This window comes from Chiloscyllium punctatum, chromosome 6 (genome assembly GCF_047496795.1).
Source record: "Chiloscyllium punctatum isolate Juve2018m chromosome 6, sChiPun1.3, whole genome shotgun sequence".
Lineage (NCBI taxonomy): Eukaryota > Metazoa > Chordata > Chondrichthyes > Orectolobiformes > Hemiscylliidae > Chiloscyllium > Chiloscyllium punctatum.
The window spans coordinates 77,119,137-77,135,555 of NC_092744.1; the positions used below are offsets into that span (position 1 = coordinate 77,119,137).

At 43.1% G+C, this 16,419-nt stretch overlaps 1 protein-coding gene across 30 annotated transcripts in view; it reads right to left on the reverse strand.

The window, feature by feature from the left end:
- The window catches only part of kif1aa (kinesin family member 1Aa), a 326,170-nt gene that overhangs the window by 237,289 nt on the left and 72,462 nt on the right, over positions 1–16,419 (reverse strand). The window lies entirely within an intron of this gene.

A 16,419-nucleotide genomic window follows, 5' to 3' on the forward strand; every position in this document is an offset into this window, starting at 1 on the left:
ATTATTATTTCATGGCACCAGGTTCCAAACATTTGTAAGTCACTGGCTACATACGTAGAGCAGCACCAGACAAAGCCTACACAATGTCACGCACCCAACCAAAACAGTAACATGCAAGTCACAAGAGGTAGTGATCAAACTTCTCACCCTCTGGTCATAAACTCTAATCATAAACCATGTTCTGCTCACCAAGGAACAGAATTGGGCTTTAAGCATTGGAGTTGGGACAGAGAACAGCAACACAACAGATCCCACAAATCTGGGGGCTGTTATGAGGTAAGACTTGATAAACCTGAGCTAATAGGCCTCGAGAGAAAGCACCCAAGAGCTAATCTGAATGTGTACAAGATTATTAAAGTCAAGGGACCGTTCCTCCAGACTCAAATGAAGCTGTGACATCATTACTCAGAGACATAGTTCAAGATGCAGAAGGGTATAATTGGAAAACTATCAAGAAATTCTTCACACAGATGTTCAACCTATGTTCCAGTCAGAACAGGAGAACCTCAGGAATCATTCAAAAAACAACAGAATATATAACATAGCACAATAGAGCGCAGGACAGGACCTACGGCCCTCGATGTTACACCGACCTGTGAAACCAATCTGAAGCCCATCTAACCGACAATATTCCATTTTTGTCCATCTGTCTAACCAATGTCCATTTAAATGCCCTTAAGGTTGGCAAGACTACTACTGTTACAGGCAGCGCATTCCATGCCCCACCTACTCTCTGAGTAAAGAAGCTACCTCTGACATCTCTCCTATATCACCCCTCAGTTTAAAGCTATGTCACCTCGTGCTAGCCATCAGCACCTGAGGAAAATGGCTCTCACTGTCCATCCTATCTAACCCTCTGATTATCTTATATGTCTCAAGTCACCTCCCAACCTTCTTCTCTCCAATGGAAACAGATATAAAAGAACTAAGGCAACTGAATGGAGTTGATAAACCAACTACGCTCAGAATGAATAGAACAGCAAGCTCAAATAGTGAGTGGCCTACTCCTGTTCCTTTGGAACAAAGAGGAGAAGGAAAGGTTGCAGCTGTGGAATGTTCCGTGGGAGTAAGTGATTAAATGAAGAAAATGTCAGTACTTAAAAATAGGTGAGGTAAGACATGGATGAGAATCTCTGCCTGAGTGGAGTTGATGCTCACTTAGACTGGCTCAGGTGAATACCCTGGTTCCGTATTTCTATATAACTTACTACATGCAGTACAGTAGTCCCTCGTGCTCGTGGGGCTACATTCCAGGACCTACTGCGAAAGCCTGAAACCACAGATAGGAGCAAACCCATTCATTTCGATGGGAAACGTTCATTCCCAGCAGCCTCCTGGTCGCCGGTTCCCTATAATATGTTTGGAGCGCGGTAATTCGCAGGTAGCTGAAACCGCGGAAAATGATTCTATGGATGTGGGGGTCACCCTGTGTACAAGACAATGGCAGACTGGGAATATGCATTGGAGAGAAAATCAGATATCAGTGAGCGTATGGGAAGGTCTAACTGATATCAGGCCACATGAGAGCAGAAGTAGATCATTCAATGAGATCATGGATGATCTGAGAATCCTGCCTTTCCTGCCTTACCTCCGTAACGCTCTATTCCCTTACTGACTGAAAATCTGTCTTTCTCAGCCTTGAATATAGTTAATGACTCAGCCTCAACAGCCCCATTCCACATGTTCACTACTCTCCGAGAGAAGACATTCCTCCTTATTTCTGTCCGAACTGAATGACACCTTATTCTAACACTGCCCTCTGGTCCTGGACTGTCACACAAGGGGGAAAAAACTCCCAGCATCTCTCCTGTCAACTCTTCGAATAATCTTCAATAAAAACTGAAAGAACTGCGGATGCTGGAAATCAGAAACCAAACCAGAAGTTGCTGGAAAAGCTCAGAACGTGTAGCAGCACCCACGGAGAGAAAGCGGAGTTAATGTTTAGGGTTCAGTGACCCTTCCTCAGAAATGGATTTCGTCCTGAGGAAGGGTCACTGGACCTGAAATGTTAACTCTGATTTCTCTCCACAGATGCTGTCAGACCTGCTGAGCTTTTCCAGCAACTTCTGTATTTACCCCTAATAATCTTGAATGTTTAAATGAGGTCTCCTCTCATTCTTCCAATCTCAAATGAGTACAGGCCTAACCAACTCGATCTCCCCCCCTTAGAAAATCCTTCCATACTCAGTATCAATCTCTGGAGTCCCTCCATGTATATTTTCTGAGAGAAGGGACACAGTATTCCAGATGTTGTCCAACTAGGGCTTTGCAGAGTTTTAGTGTTGATAAAGTGTGGCGCTGGAAAAGGCACAGCTGGTCAGGCAACATCCGAGGAGCAAGAGAGTCAATGTTTCAGGCAGTTCCCTTCTTTTAGCGTGACATCTCTATTTTAAATGACATTCCCTTTGAAATGCTCCATTTGTCGTCTCTATTAACTGAATTAGATCCTCGATTTTTGTAATCGATGTCGAACAACTCCCAACCCCCCTGTTCTGTAAATTGCTGCTGTCTTTCCTCATTTAAATAATAATAAATACTTTTATTCTTCTTGCCAAAGCGCATAGCCTTACATTATTTGATATTCTAAAAAAAATACTTGTGGTATGGGGTGAGGGGGTGAACGATAGTTTTCAAAGCGTACATTCCACTCCCACAGTTTGAAGAACGTAACTCAACTGCAATATGAAAATGAAGGAATGCAATAGGTTTACTACTCCAGTCATAACTTGGCCAATAGTCGGCAGAGCAACACAATCGATTCAAACTGGCTTTCAGCATGGAATGGACTGATGAAGAGTCATCGGATTCGAAATGTTGACCCTGTTTTCTCACCACAGATGCTGCCAGGCCTGCTGGGTTTTCCCAGCAAGCTTCAGATCTCCAGCATCCGCAGTCCTTTGCTTCATTTTAGTGTTCGAATTGGTTCTGTTCTTCCCAGCACCACAAAGATTTAACTATTCAAATGCTCATTGAATTTTGTACAGCTGCCTTTCTCTCTCACGATGTTTATCCCATCCAATATCTCACATTCCTCCTCCTTGGCTACAAGGTCTGCATCGTGACTTTTTTGTGAGAACAGGTGCAAAATATATATTAAGAACAATACCCACGTTTTCCACCTCCTCACACAGGTTGTCCTCCCCTTGCTTTAATTATCCTTTCAGTCTTGATGTATTTATAAACATGGATTTCCTTGATATTATTTGCCAATAGTTTTCAAGTCCTCTCTTTGCTTTCCCAATTTTCTTTTCAATATCAACCCTGCACTTTTAGATTCCTCCAGGCTTTGAATGGTATTGACCTCTTGTATAAAGCTTTCTTTTTCAACATTTTCTCTCCTGCCCTTATCCTCTGGGTGGAGCTAGATTTAGAATTGTAGATATTAGCTTGCTCTGATCATCGAATCCCTAAAGCATGAAAGTATATCATTTGACCCACTGAGTCCACACTGACCCTCCAAAGAGTATCTCACCCAAACCACCTCATCCCTGCATTTCCTATGGCCAATCCACCCAACATGCACATCTTTGTACTGTGGGAAGAAACTGAAGCGCTCAGAGGAAACCCCCGCAGACCTGGGGAGAATGTGCAATCTCCAAACAGACAGTCGCCCGAAGCTGGAATCGAACCCAGGTCTCTGGCACTGTGAGGCAGCAGTGCTAACCACTGAGTCACCCCTGAAGCCGCAACATGTTTCTTTGTGGGAATATTTTTGAACTGTACCCAACCTCCACCACTATTCTGACTGATTTATCTTTGATTGACTGTTTCATCAAATCACTTGTTGGCTTTTCCCTCCCGAACTGGGACGCAGGAGTTGGGATTAAGATCAAGGATGTAAAAGTCACACTCACGGTCCTCTCCCTGGGATTTTCACGGAAGTGCCCCTTTGTGACATGGAGACATGCTACTGATCTGATTCAGGACTAAGGGAGGGCTCTTGATATTGTCAACCTGGGGCTTCCCAGTTTGAGAGGAGCAGTTGCCTACAGCGGCTGATCAAGAACTGAAAAGATGTGGCAACATGGGAAGAGCTGCCTCAGGGAATCTTTGAAAAGGACACCAGTAAGAAACCAGACGCAGCAGGTGTGTTACTGTTGGTAGGGTGGGCTGGGAACTCCCTGCAGGCTGGGGTTTGGCTGCAGCCAGGCTCAGGCAGGAGAGAGGGCCTTTTGGCCTACAAGGAACTCTAGGCCCCAATGCCTTGCTGTTGGATCTCCACAGCGAGAGCTTGGAAAATCCCGGTCAGCATCCTCTGATTGAAGCTCGCAAGGCTTATTTGCTCGGAGAGAAAAAGTGAGGACTGCAGATGCTGGAGAGTCAGGGTCGAAAACGGTGGCACTGGAAAAGCACAGCAGGTCAAGCAGTGTCCAAGGAGCAGGAGAGTCGACGTTTCGGGCATAAGCCCTTCATCACGAATTATGCTCGAAACATCGACTCGACTGCTCCTCGGAGGCTGCCTGACTGGCTGTGCTTTTCCAGCACCACACTTTTTGAGAAGGCAGCTAGCCCTGCCGACACTGAAACATGACTCAGCCAAAATGGTTGGCTTCAGGAATGGCACTGGATGATTAGCCTGCAGGCCAGTACCAGGGTTTCTGTGCCCCCTGTGCCTGCAGACCCAACGCCAGCTCCACCCAAATTCCTGCTTCATGTCTCAGTGTGGTGAAACTGAACTCCCACAACAATTTCACTGCACTATGATCAATACCACTTAAATATTCTCCTACTAACACCCCTTGAAACTTCCCAGAGTTATTCCCAAAAGCTAAGCACAGAACCCCTTTCTGTTGTTGGGCTTGCCACATGCTTGCTTAAAATAAATGCCCTCCTGAAGGTATTTTAAGAATTCTACTTCTTATACACCTTTAACTCTGATTTTTATCTGAGGTAATATTTTGGTAGTTGAAATGGCTTCCTATCGCTGCCATTTCATTTCAAACTTCTTAACAATTGGATTTATATATTTGCTCTTTTCTCACTCTACACAAGTAGTTGGGGGTAGATAATAGAGTTGTGTGGTTGGTCCTTTTCGTTTCTCCATCCAACCCAATTATTTCATTTGATGATCCTTCTAACATACCATTCCTCAAGTGAGAAAAGACTTTTTAACTCAGTGAGTAAATGTTTGGAATGCATCGCCTGGAAGTGTGGTCAAGGAAGTTTCAATTTGAACATTCAAATGGGCATTGGACGGTTATTTAAATAGAAGCAGCCTGCAGAGTTACAGGAAAAAGGCAGGAGATCGGCACGGAGTTAAAATGCTCAGAGCCAGTGCAGAAACAATGGGCCAAGTGGCACTATAACAATTCTGTAATTCATCGAAATTGTGGCTGCTTGGTTTAGCAATAATGTAATCCTCACCTCTCCTTTTTTAAAATCTAATTCTCTATCCTTTTTGAAACTAGAAATACTGATCTCCATTTTCTTTTAAGCTACATTTCAGCAACATCTACATTATCATCCTTTCAGGCTGTGCCCTTAGCTCATCTATCATATTCACTTGACTTGCTCATTGAAGTACATACTTTGAACCATGGAACAACTCCTTTGTTATCTATCTTCTTTCTTTTGATTTCTTGACACTCCCTATATTTCCTTGCTAATTTTCTGCCTTCTATTTTCACCTTTACATATTCTCAAACATTTGCAGATTCCTTTGCCGTCTGTTAAATTAATTCGAACTCTCTTCAACTGCAGCAGCAAGGTTACCTGCCAAGATGTCAATCTGTCTCCTGCTCCAAAGGCCCAGCAATCTAAAGCGCACTTACTGCACCATCTCTCTAACCATGCGTTCAGTTGTTCTATTTTTCAGTGCCTATACTTATTCGTGGAGTATAATGAGAATGGATGCAATAATGAGATGGCAATGTAACAGTGATATTGGTAGTTGTGTGCAAGAGACTGTGCAGAATGGATGGAATAATCTGTACTGGTGAAAGATGTACTTACAGAGAACATTAGTCACTCCTGCTCAGGCTTAATTATTATGGGCTTTGAACAACCAAGAAGTAACAAGGGGACCCATCTCTCCAACATGCAGAATAAAACCCCAAGCCTCATGAAGCCAATTAGCATCAGCACTTAAAGTAATCCAGATTAGTAGTTTACAAGGTTTATTTATTAATCCTACACCGCCCTCACTTTTCTTCCAATCCTGTAACAAGCAAATCCCCACCTGCAATCTGCTGATGACTTTTCATTTGTTAAAACACAAGCTGCACCAGTGTAGTGTATTTCGAGGGTAAACGCACCACAGGCACCAGGCTGAGCTGTACAGAGCAGGTAATTAATTTGTTCCTACTCTGTGTTCAATGTGCTGATCTCACCCAGAGAAGCAACAAGAGATATTTATCTCACACCTTTAAACTTCATAAAACATCCCAAGGCACTTCACAAGAGGCACTCTGAAGCAAAACTGGGTCAACATAAGACAAGATAAAGGCAAGTGGCCAAAAGCTTCGTCAAACAGATTAGAAAGAGTGTGGTGGAGGAGCAAAGAGAGGAAGGGACAATGTGAGCATTAGGGAGGGAAATCCAAAGTTCAGGTCCTAGACAGCTGAAGACAAGGTCACATATTGTGGGGCAATTAAAATCAGGGAGGCCAAAATCAGGTGAAATGTTGCTATGTTGGAGGCTGTGGGGCTCGAGGGGATTACAGCAATAGGGAGCGACAAGCATATGGAGGGGCATAGAAAAAAAGCATGAGGACTTTAAAATTGAGGTGTTGCTTGACTGGGAAACAATATAAGTCATTTATCACAAATTGATATGGATTTGCTTCAAATGAAGACACAGGGAATTAGTATTTTCAAGGACCACACATTTACAGATGGTCAACAGTGGGAATCAGTCAAAATTGCATTGGAAGTTAGTTCTAGAAGTTACAAAAGTATTGATGAGGGAATCAGTTGCAGATGAGCTGAGGCACTGGTAAGGTCAGACAATGTGACAGAAATGCAAGTGGGTGGTCGGAGTGAGATGTTTTTGTTCTTTGCATGTGGACTGGAGGAGACAATGTGGAATACAATCAGCTAAAGGACCTGCTTCTAATCCCTGCTCGGAAACGTCTGATGGAATATTTGACAAATGCTGACATGAGGTTCCGCCTCAGCCATAACTGAATCAATTACTGATATCATGGCTTCGATGTTAGTGATAGCCATTGGTCAGAGATGATACATAACTTGTAAAGGTCTACCAGGTGAGAGCTGAGATAACGTAGAGGAAAGATTTGAAGCCAACGCCTGCTCACAAGGTACACTCATGGAAGTGACTGCACTGGGTATTTTGGTACCTCCGGGGCATTTAGTTTACATGCTTGTAGAATTGGAACCAATTTTATTGGATATTTTTCAGATACTGCTCATTATAAAATGTTATGGGCAATCTTTACAACTAATAGAGTCATAGAGTAAGCATACAGCATTGAAACAAGCCCTTCAGCCTAAACTGATCTATCCTCACCATGGTAACTACTCATCTAGTTTCAGCTGCCCGCATTGGTCCATACCGCTCTGAACCCTTCCCATCCATTTTTATAAATGTTTCTTAAATATTGCTACTGTACCTGCCTCAACCACTTTCTCTGACAGTCCATTCCATATACTCACCACTCTCTGCATAAACAAGTTGCCCCTCAGGCCCTTCTTAAATCTTTCCCCTCTCACCTAAAACCTATGCCCTCTCATTTTCAATTCCCCAACCCTGGGAAAAAGACTATCTGTATTCATGTTACCTATGCTCTTCATGATTTTATACACTTTAATAAGATCACCCCTCATTCTTTTATGTTCCAAGGAATAAAGTTGTGTTCTGGCCAACCTCTCCCTATAGCTCAGGCCTACTAGTCCTGACAAGAGCCTCATAAATCTTCTTTGCATTCTTTCAGTTTAACTGTGTCTTTCCTGTAACAGGCTGACCAAAACTGCACACAATACTCCAAGTGCGGCCTCATCAACCACTTATACAACTGTAACATCACCTCCCAACTCCTTTACTCACTGCCTTGACTGATGAAGACTAGCATGCTAAATGCCTTCTTCACCACCCTGTCTACCTGTGACGCTGCTTTCAATGAATTATGTACTTGTACTCCTTTGTCCCTCTGTTCCACAACACTCCTCAGGACCTTAGGATTTAATAGATTTAACCTGTTTGGACACAGCCCTTATAACTCAGACGGAACTTCGGGTTCTGACTGTGAATAATACTCAGAGCTCCCACAGGGCTAAGGGAGTAAAGCACGAAAAGCAAGACAAGATATGGATGCCATGACCATCCAGTTAGGCTCAGGATCAGTGAGCATGAAGCCGCCCAGCAAATAACCTGGTCCTGTCCATGAGCTGGGTGCATGTCCTTGAGGCAGAATTTCAATGACAAGTGCATGGATGTTCTAAGGTGAGGCAATGAACTACAGAAAGGTGCTCCAAGTTGATCAGAGGTGTGCCATGTGTTCTTAGAGACTGGCACATGTTGAATGCCAATGCCCATCGATAGGTGATTAGATTAGATTACTTACAGCGTGGAAACAGGCCCTTCGGCCCAACAAGTCCACACTGACCCGCCAAAGCGCACCCACCCACACCCATTCCCATACATTTACCCTGCACCTAACACTAGGGGCAATTTAGCATGGCCAATTCACCTAACCTGCACATTTTTGGACTGTGGGAGGAAAGCGGAGCACCCGGAAGAAACCCACGCATTCACGGGGAGAATGTGCAAGCTCCACACAGTCAGTCGCCTGAGGCGGGAATTGAACCCAGGTCTCTGCTGCTGTGAGGCAGCAGTGCTAACCACTGTGCCACCATGGTGCATGTGGCTGGTGTCCTTGGAGCGTGGCTTGAGCTGTTGATGCTGAATGTCCAAGATGGACGTCCCTTGGAGCAATCGATGGAGTGGAGTCATCAGGCACCTGCTCTGATTTCCATTTCAAGAATCGTCCATGTTTACTTTGTTCGTGATGGATTGTAGGATGGAAAGTTGCATATTAAGAAGGTGAGGTTTGGAGTTAATATAGTCTGTAAAGAGCAAAAGGCAACTCACTGCTGCGAGTGAGAATCTCACCTCGATGCTTGGAATTTAGTCTAAGAAGTTCAATAAATTGGCTCTGATGTCAGGAAAGGCCCCGCTCAAATTCTCGTGATTCTACCAGATTCCATGTGAGAGCCCTCGTCATTCAGGTTCTGTTCAGGTATTGGGTTTTTGTGGACAGTAAGGTGAATTTTCCAAATCATTGTGTAGATGCCAATGTTGTAGCTGGACTGGAACAGCCTGGCTATGGCACAGCCAGTCTGGAGCACAAGTCTTCAGTTCTATTGATGAAAATGTCATCAGAACCCAAATCATTTCCAGTATCCAGTCATTTCTTTATAACACACTTGAACGAATCAAGATGAAGACTGGCACTATGAGGCTGGGAATCTCAGGAGGAGGCTGAGATTGATTATTTGAGCAGTATTTCTGCTGGAAGATGAAAGCATGTGCACCAGCCTTATATTTTACACTGACATGCTCATTAAGAACAGGGATATTTGAGAAGCCTCCTTCTCAAGTTTCTTAGCTATTTGTCCACCATCATTCACAACTGAGAGTGGCAGGACTGCAGAGGTTCGATCCAATGGAATTTAGTGTAAGAAAACGTGAGGTTATGCACCTCAGCAAGAAGAAGTGAGGAGCTAAATAATATTTAATTGGTTAAGGACTAGGAAAGCTGCAACACAGAGGGATTTGGAGATGCATGTTTATAAAGCACAAAAGACCAACCAAGTTCAGTGGGTAACAGAGAAGGTAAATGGAATATTGACCTTTATTTGAAAGGGAATGAAGTATAAAAATAGGGAGGTCTTGCCAAAACAATACAAGGCCTGAGTCAGACAACACATGGAATTCTGTGAACAATTTTGCTCTCCTTATTTAAGGAGAGATCTCCTGGTACAGAAGGCAGTCCAACCGGGAATGGAGGGATTTCCTTCTGAGGAGAAGTTTTTTTTAAGATTTAGATTACTTACAGTGTGGAAACAGGCCATTCGGCCCAACAAGACCACACCGACCTTCCAAAGATCAACCCACCCAGACCCATTCTTCACCAACACCATGGGCAATTTAGCATGGCTAATTCACCTAATTTTCCTCCAGTCCATTTTTGGACTGTGGGAGGAAACCGACGCAGACACAGGGAGAATATACAAACACCACACAGACAGTCGCCTGAGGCGGGAATTGAACCCAGGTCTCTGGCGCTGTGAGGCAGCAGTGCTAACCACTGTGCCACTGTGCCGCCCAAGTTGAGTAAATTAACGCTGTACTCTTTGAAGATTAAAAAAATGAGAGGTGCCCTTATTGAAACCTATGAGATCCTAAGAGGGTGTGCTGAGTTGTATTTCACCCCTGTGGGAGTGTTGAGAATCAAAGGGCCTAACCTCAGACTAAGGGGTCACCCAATTATAACAGATTTGAGGAGGAATGACTTCTCTCAGAGGGTAGTGAATTCAAGGAATTCTTTATTACAGAGATCTGTCCAGGCTGGGTCACTACGTACACTCAAGACTGAGATAGATTTTCTGTTCAGCAATGGAATTAAAGGTTATATGGAAAGGCAGGAAAGTGGATTTGAGGATTATCAGGTCATCCATAACATCATTGAATTGTGGAGCAGACATGATGGGCTGAATGGCCTACTTCTGCTCTTATCATTGGTTATGGAATGGATTATGAATGTCTACTGGGAGCTGCTTTCATTGTTTGGTATGTATATTGTCCTAACGTGTAGCTTCACCACACTAACACCTCGGTTTTAGATATGTCCTGGAGCTGCTCCTGGGGAATCCTCCTACACCCTTCCTTCAATGAGAATTAATCTTCTGGCTTGTTGGTGACCCGAGAATGAGGGATACGCTGGGCCATGAGGTTACAGACCAGGACTGTATGCATTTCTGCTGCTGAAATTGGCCAACAGTGTCTCATGGATGCTCAGTTTTGAGTTGCTAAATCCAGCAGAGAGAACTACACAGGACAATATGATTATACTCAATGTGAAGAAGAGATTTTGGCTCCACAGCAATTGTATACAGTAATCTCTACTACAAATACTTCTGTGGCCAGACGAATCTGCAGCAGGTAGATTTGGTGATGACAAGGTTAAGTAGGGTTTTCAATGTTATTGGTTTCCCGCAGTACCTGCCACAGACTCTGTCTAGCAGGTATATCCTTTCAGACTTTTTGCACTCACTAAATAGCGGTACAGCAGGGGTGCATTCCAGCAACTTACCAAAACTGCATCTGCAGCTCTCCCCACACTCACTACCTCCATTCGCGAGACAGCCAAGTGTAAGTGGTGCACAACAACACCATCACTTCCAAATGAGACACACTGACTTGGGCATTTATCATCACTGGGGCAAGATTCAGGAACTCTCTATTCAACAGCAGCATGGATATACCTACACTGCACAGACTGTCGTGGTTCAAAAAGACAATACAAGTTAATAATTAAAATGGGGAAGGTTCAGAACAGATTTACAAAGGTGTTGCCGGTAATACAGGGTTCTGAGTTATAAAGAGAGGCTAGAGAGGCTGAAACATTTTTCTTCACAATGTAGGAGGTTGACAAGCGACACTATCGAGATTTATAAAATCATGAAGGGCATAGATAAGGTGAACAGCAAAAGTCTTTTCCCTAGGGTAAGGGAGTTCAAAACCAGAGGGCATAGGTTTAAAGTGAGAGGGGAAACATTTAAAAGGAATCTGAGGAGGAACTTTTTCACAAAGCGGCTGTTTACGTGTAGCATGAACCACCAGAGGACGCGGTAGATGCAGGTACAGTTACAACATTTAAAAGACATTTGGACAGGTACATGAATAGGAAAGGTTTCGAGGGGTATGCAGGCAAGTGGGACTAGTTTAGTTTGGGATATTTGGTTGGCATGAAAGAGTTGGACCAAAGGATCTGTGACTTCATAACACTAAATAACTACACTACTGGCCAACAATGCTCAAATCTCAAAAACAGTTGAGAAAAGAGTACCAGCAAACATTGACTATGTAGAATACTATAACTGGCATATTGCACTGATATGTCTATCCAATTGATCCTTATTGTAAACGACTAATACAAACAAATACTCTACTATGTATCTTCCACCCATGTTAGTGAATTGCAACTGTGCGATGAATCAATGGGTATGAGATTGCGTTTATAGACCTCTCCATGCACAAGTAGACTCAGAACCAGGGACCCCAATCTTATTGTCAGTACTGGTGCCTTAGACAATATCAGTAAAAGATGATCTAATTTCTGTCTGTGGGACTTAGCTGTGTGTAGAATGGTTACTGTGTACAAGTACATGCTGAAAATTATTTTAATTAGTTAGGGAAAGATAGAGAAAAGCAGGGATCATGCTTCTAATTTATGCCAAAGTAGAATTGTTCACTGTTTGATAGTTCATTGCATGGAGAAAAAGTGAATCTTTGGACAATGTTATCAGCTATTAAAGTTCATGCCATTTCAATGCTTATGTTCAAAAGAGCACAGGATGAGCTCTTAGCTGAGGCAGAGACCCGGCCATAGATAAGGTAGATACCAAGTGGCGTGTAGAAGCCTTATGCTTAACACTGTAATTCATTAAAAAAAACTCTATTAATTGCAGATAAATCTGTTCTTATTTTAATGAAAGGACCTTCTATTGAAATAACTGGGTTTTAGAATTCAGACCACATACAGCTTTTCTGAGCTGACACTGCCTCTGTTGCTCTCTTGTGCTTCCAATTGGTATGTGGTAATGATTTACTTGTTGCTGGGTTGCCGCTGTATGATGCTATTTCTTATCCCGTAGGAACCAGCTAACACTGACAGAAAGAACATTGTATTTTCCTCCGGCGTTTGCAGTTTTTTTATTGGCAAAGACTTGCAAATGGCAACATTCTCCGTTCAGATGCTTGGTGTACGTCACATCTGAGAAATAATAAACAATTGCTCAACTCACAACAGGATACTTACATAGCCCTGGCACTGTGCCAGGACCCTTTCTCTGTACCATGAACCTCCTGGTGTTCTTTGATAATGTGACAGGCATGTATGCATCAACAGGACTCTGCCGAGTGCTCCCAATTGAAGTTCCACTCCAAGGAGCGTTTGTGTCAAGAATTTGCAAAAGGAAGAGACCATTAGAGTGAAAAGATACCAGCTACATGGAACAGCTTTATTCACATACTTGAGAGAATAGGATAAAGAACCAGGCTGCTTCATGGACGAAGCTAGCAGGTGAAGGCTGTATTGAGGATACCCAGTGATGGTCCAAGGTCTTAGTGTAAGGCATGAGGTGAACGATCATGGTAATTGCACAGGATACCAGGTGAAGGGCCGAGGTAATAGTGCAGGATTTGATTTTAAAAAATGGAGCAGGCCCCAAGTGTAGGCATCTCTCATGTAAAGAGATCAACTATTTAGTAATGGACACTGAAATGACTCTTCAGAGTTCGGTATTCCGTAAACAACCACCCTTTCTAAAAACAAATGCATAGCCTTTGACAATACCACTGCCACTCACTGAGCTAGGCATTCAGGAGCTCAATATCTGTGACATTCATCCTTTCGTGTCAGCCCGGGCTCCCTGATTGGACCAGATTAACAGCCCCAGACACTGTCATTGAAGTGGATGCTGGAACTTCAAATCATATCAAAAAGAAACTTGCATTTATTCCATGTCTTCTTGCACCTCTCAGAAGTTCACCAAATGTTTTAATTTAGAATAGGTTCACTACAGAATGGAAACAGGCCCTTCAGCCCAACAAGTCCGCACTGACCCTCCGAAGAGTAACCCACCTAGACTCATTCCCATACATTTACCCCTGACTAATGTACCTAGCACGAGGGGCAATTTAACATAATCAATTCACCTGACCTGCACATCTTTGAATTGTGGGAGGAAACCAACGCAGACACGGGGAGAACATGCAAAACTCCACACAGTCACCCGAGGCTGCAATCAAACCCAGGTCTCTGGCATTGTAAGGCAGCAGTGCCAACCACTGAGACACCATGCCACCCTTACTTTCAAATACAGTAAATATGGGCCCTGAGAAAATTCCACACCAATGCAACCTAATAAAACCTCACAGTTTGTGATAAGTTGCCAGGGAAATAAAAACGAGCAGTGTGGCCCAGGAATTTTTGGGGAAATGTACCATTATTTAAGTTTGGCAGCAAAAGCACAATGTGTACAGCAGCCAGAAAACTCCACTGTACAAGTGGGAGTTGTTAGTTAAAGGTAAAAGTGTTAAAGTGTTCAATAAATGAACTCAGGGAGCCAGTGCTCTGACACCAAATGTTTCAAAAAGCCTGCAAGCTGACATGTTGGATTACACAAGTCCAGCACTGTCTGAAACCAATCATTAACCCATTTATTTCAAACAACTGTTTGAAATAGCACATATGGGTGGTGTAGTGAGACCCTTTTTTCAGACGAGATGCAACAAAGAAGTCAACGCTCTCTGCACACGCTTTACAGTTTGCTGGTTAATGTTTTTTGTGGAACTTGACATTTGTACTTTTGCTAAAGTTATCAATGTAATAAATATTAACAGACGATACAGATAATGATTTTCAGAAGATTTACCAGATTTGTACCTAGGCAGATAAATAGTAAATTAAACTGAAAATGGATAGGTATAGTTATTAATAAGACATGCATTTATGTAGCACTTTTCACAACTCCAGAGCCACCTAAAACCTTTAAAGCCAATTAAATACTTATTGAAGTGTAGAGTCATTGTTAAAGACGTGCAGCAGCCCATCTGTGACAAACAGCATTGGCCAGATGATCGGATTGTAGATAATGGGTGAATGCTATATAGTGGTTAGATGCCAATTCCCTTGGTCCTCTTGGAATCTTTTACATGCAGCTAAATAAATAAGCAGGACTGTAGGAAACTACACAGAGTTGTGAACATAACCCAGTCCATCACGCAAGCCAACCTTCCATCCATTGACTCCATCTACACTTCTCACTGTCTCGGGAAAGCAGTCAACAAAGACCCCTCCCATTCCGGTTATAATTTCTTCCAACTTCTTCTGTCAGGCTAAAAGCTTAAACATACGTACCAACAAGTTCAAGAACTGCTTCTTCACTGCTGTTATTATACTTTTTAATGAACCCCTCCAATTTTAAATTTAATGTTGATCACTTTGTGCACCTTCTCTGCAGCTATAGCATTGTATTCCTTGCTCTGTTCTATTACCCTGATGCGCACACCCTGATGATCTGCCTATTCTGCACACAAAACAAAAACATTTCACTGTACCTAGGTACATGTGACAATAATAAATCAAATCAAAAATCTTTCAAAGGGGTCCTTGGGCACTGCCTCAATGTTGCATTTAATTGTCAGCCAAAATATTGTGCTCAGGTGACAGGAGTGAGACTTGAAACCAAAATTCTTTAGATTCAATTGTGAGAATATCATCACTGAGGCAAAGATAACACGTTTAGCTACAATGTATTGCACGTTTAACATAAAATACAAACAGATGAATTTATAAAATTGGTGGGATCAAAAGACCATCTGACCCACCAACCTTGATTCACATGTAAGCATTTTCATCAATTTGTTCAGGCATGGTGTAACACACCTCAGGCAAAGGTAGGACCTGAACCTGGATCTTCTGGTCTACAAGCAGGGACATTACCATTGTGCCACAAGACCACAAAGCTTTTCAGTGAACTTGTTCAGATATCACACACTTCTAGGAACAGTGGGACTCAAACCTGGACGTTCTGGTCCGGAGTAGGGGCACTACTACTGTGCCACCAGAAATGACAGGATCATCATGAATGAACACTTTGGTCTGGATTTTCATTAAATCAGAATGACTCATGAACAGTCAGGATCTTTTTTTTCCCCAAGGTAGGGGGTTTCAGAACGAGAAGGCATAGATTTAAGGTGAGTTGGGAAAGATTTAGAAGGGACCTGAGATTAGGTTTTTACACAGATGGTAGCATTAATTTGGAATGAGCTGCCAAAGGATGTGGCGGAAATGGGTACAATTACAACATTTAAAAGGCATCTGTATGGGCACATGAATAAGAAGGGTTTAGAGGGATATGGGCCAAATGTTGGAAAATGAGACTCAATTTATTTAGGAAATCTGTTGACACAGATGGGTTGGACTGAAAGGTCTGTTTCTGTGCTGCATGACTCCATGATTTGGGAGCCTTTACAAAATGGCAGGCACAATTCTTCTCCCAGTTCCTGTCTTCAGCGATTTTTGCTGTTGACTGCGGGGGATATGGGTGCACAGAGGCATGTACCTGCAGCATCCCCACCATTGCTGGCTCCATGTTGGGGTCAGTTTAAACACCAGCATTCCTACCCACCCCCCACCACCACAACCAGAAGGAGTGGAGTTGGGCCCCTTGG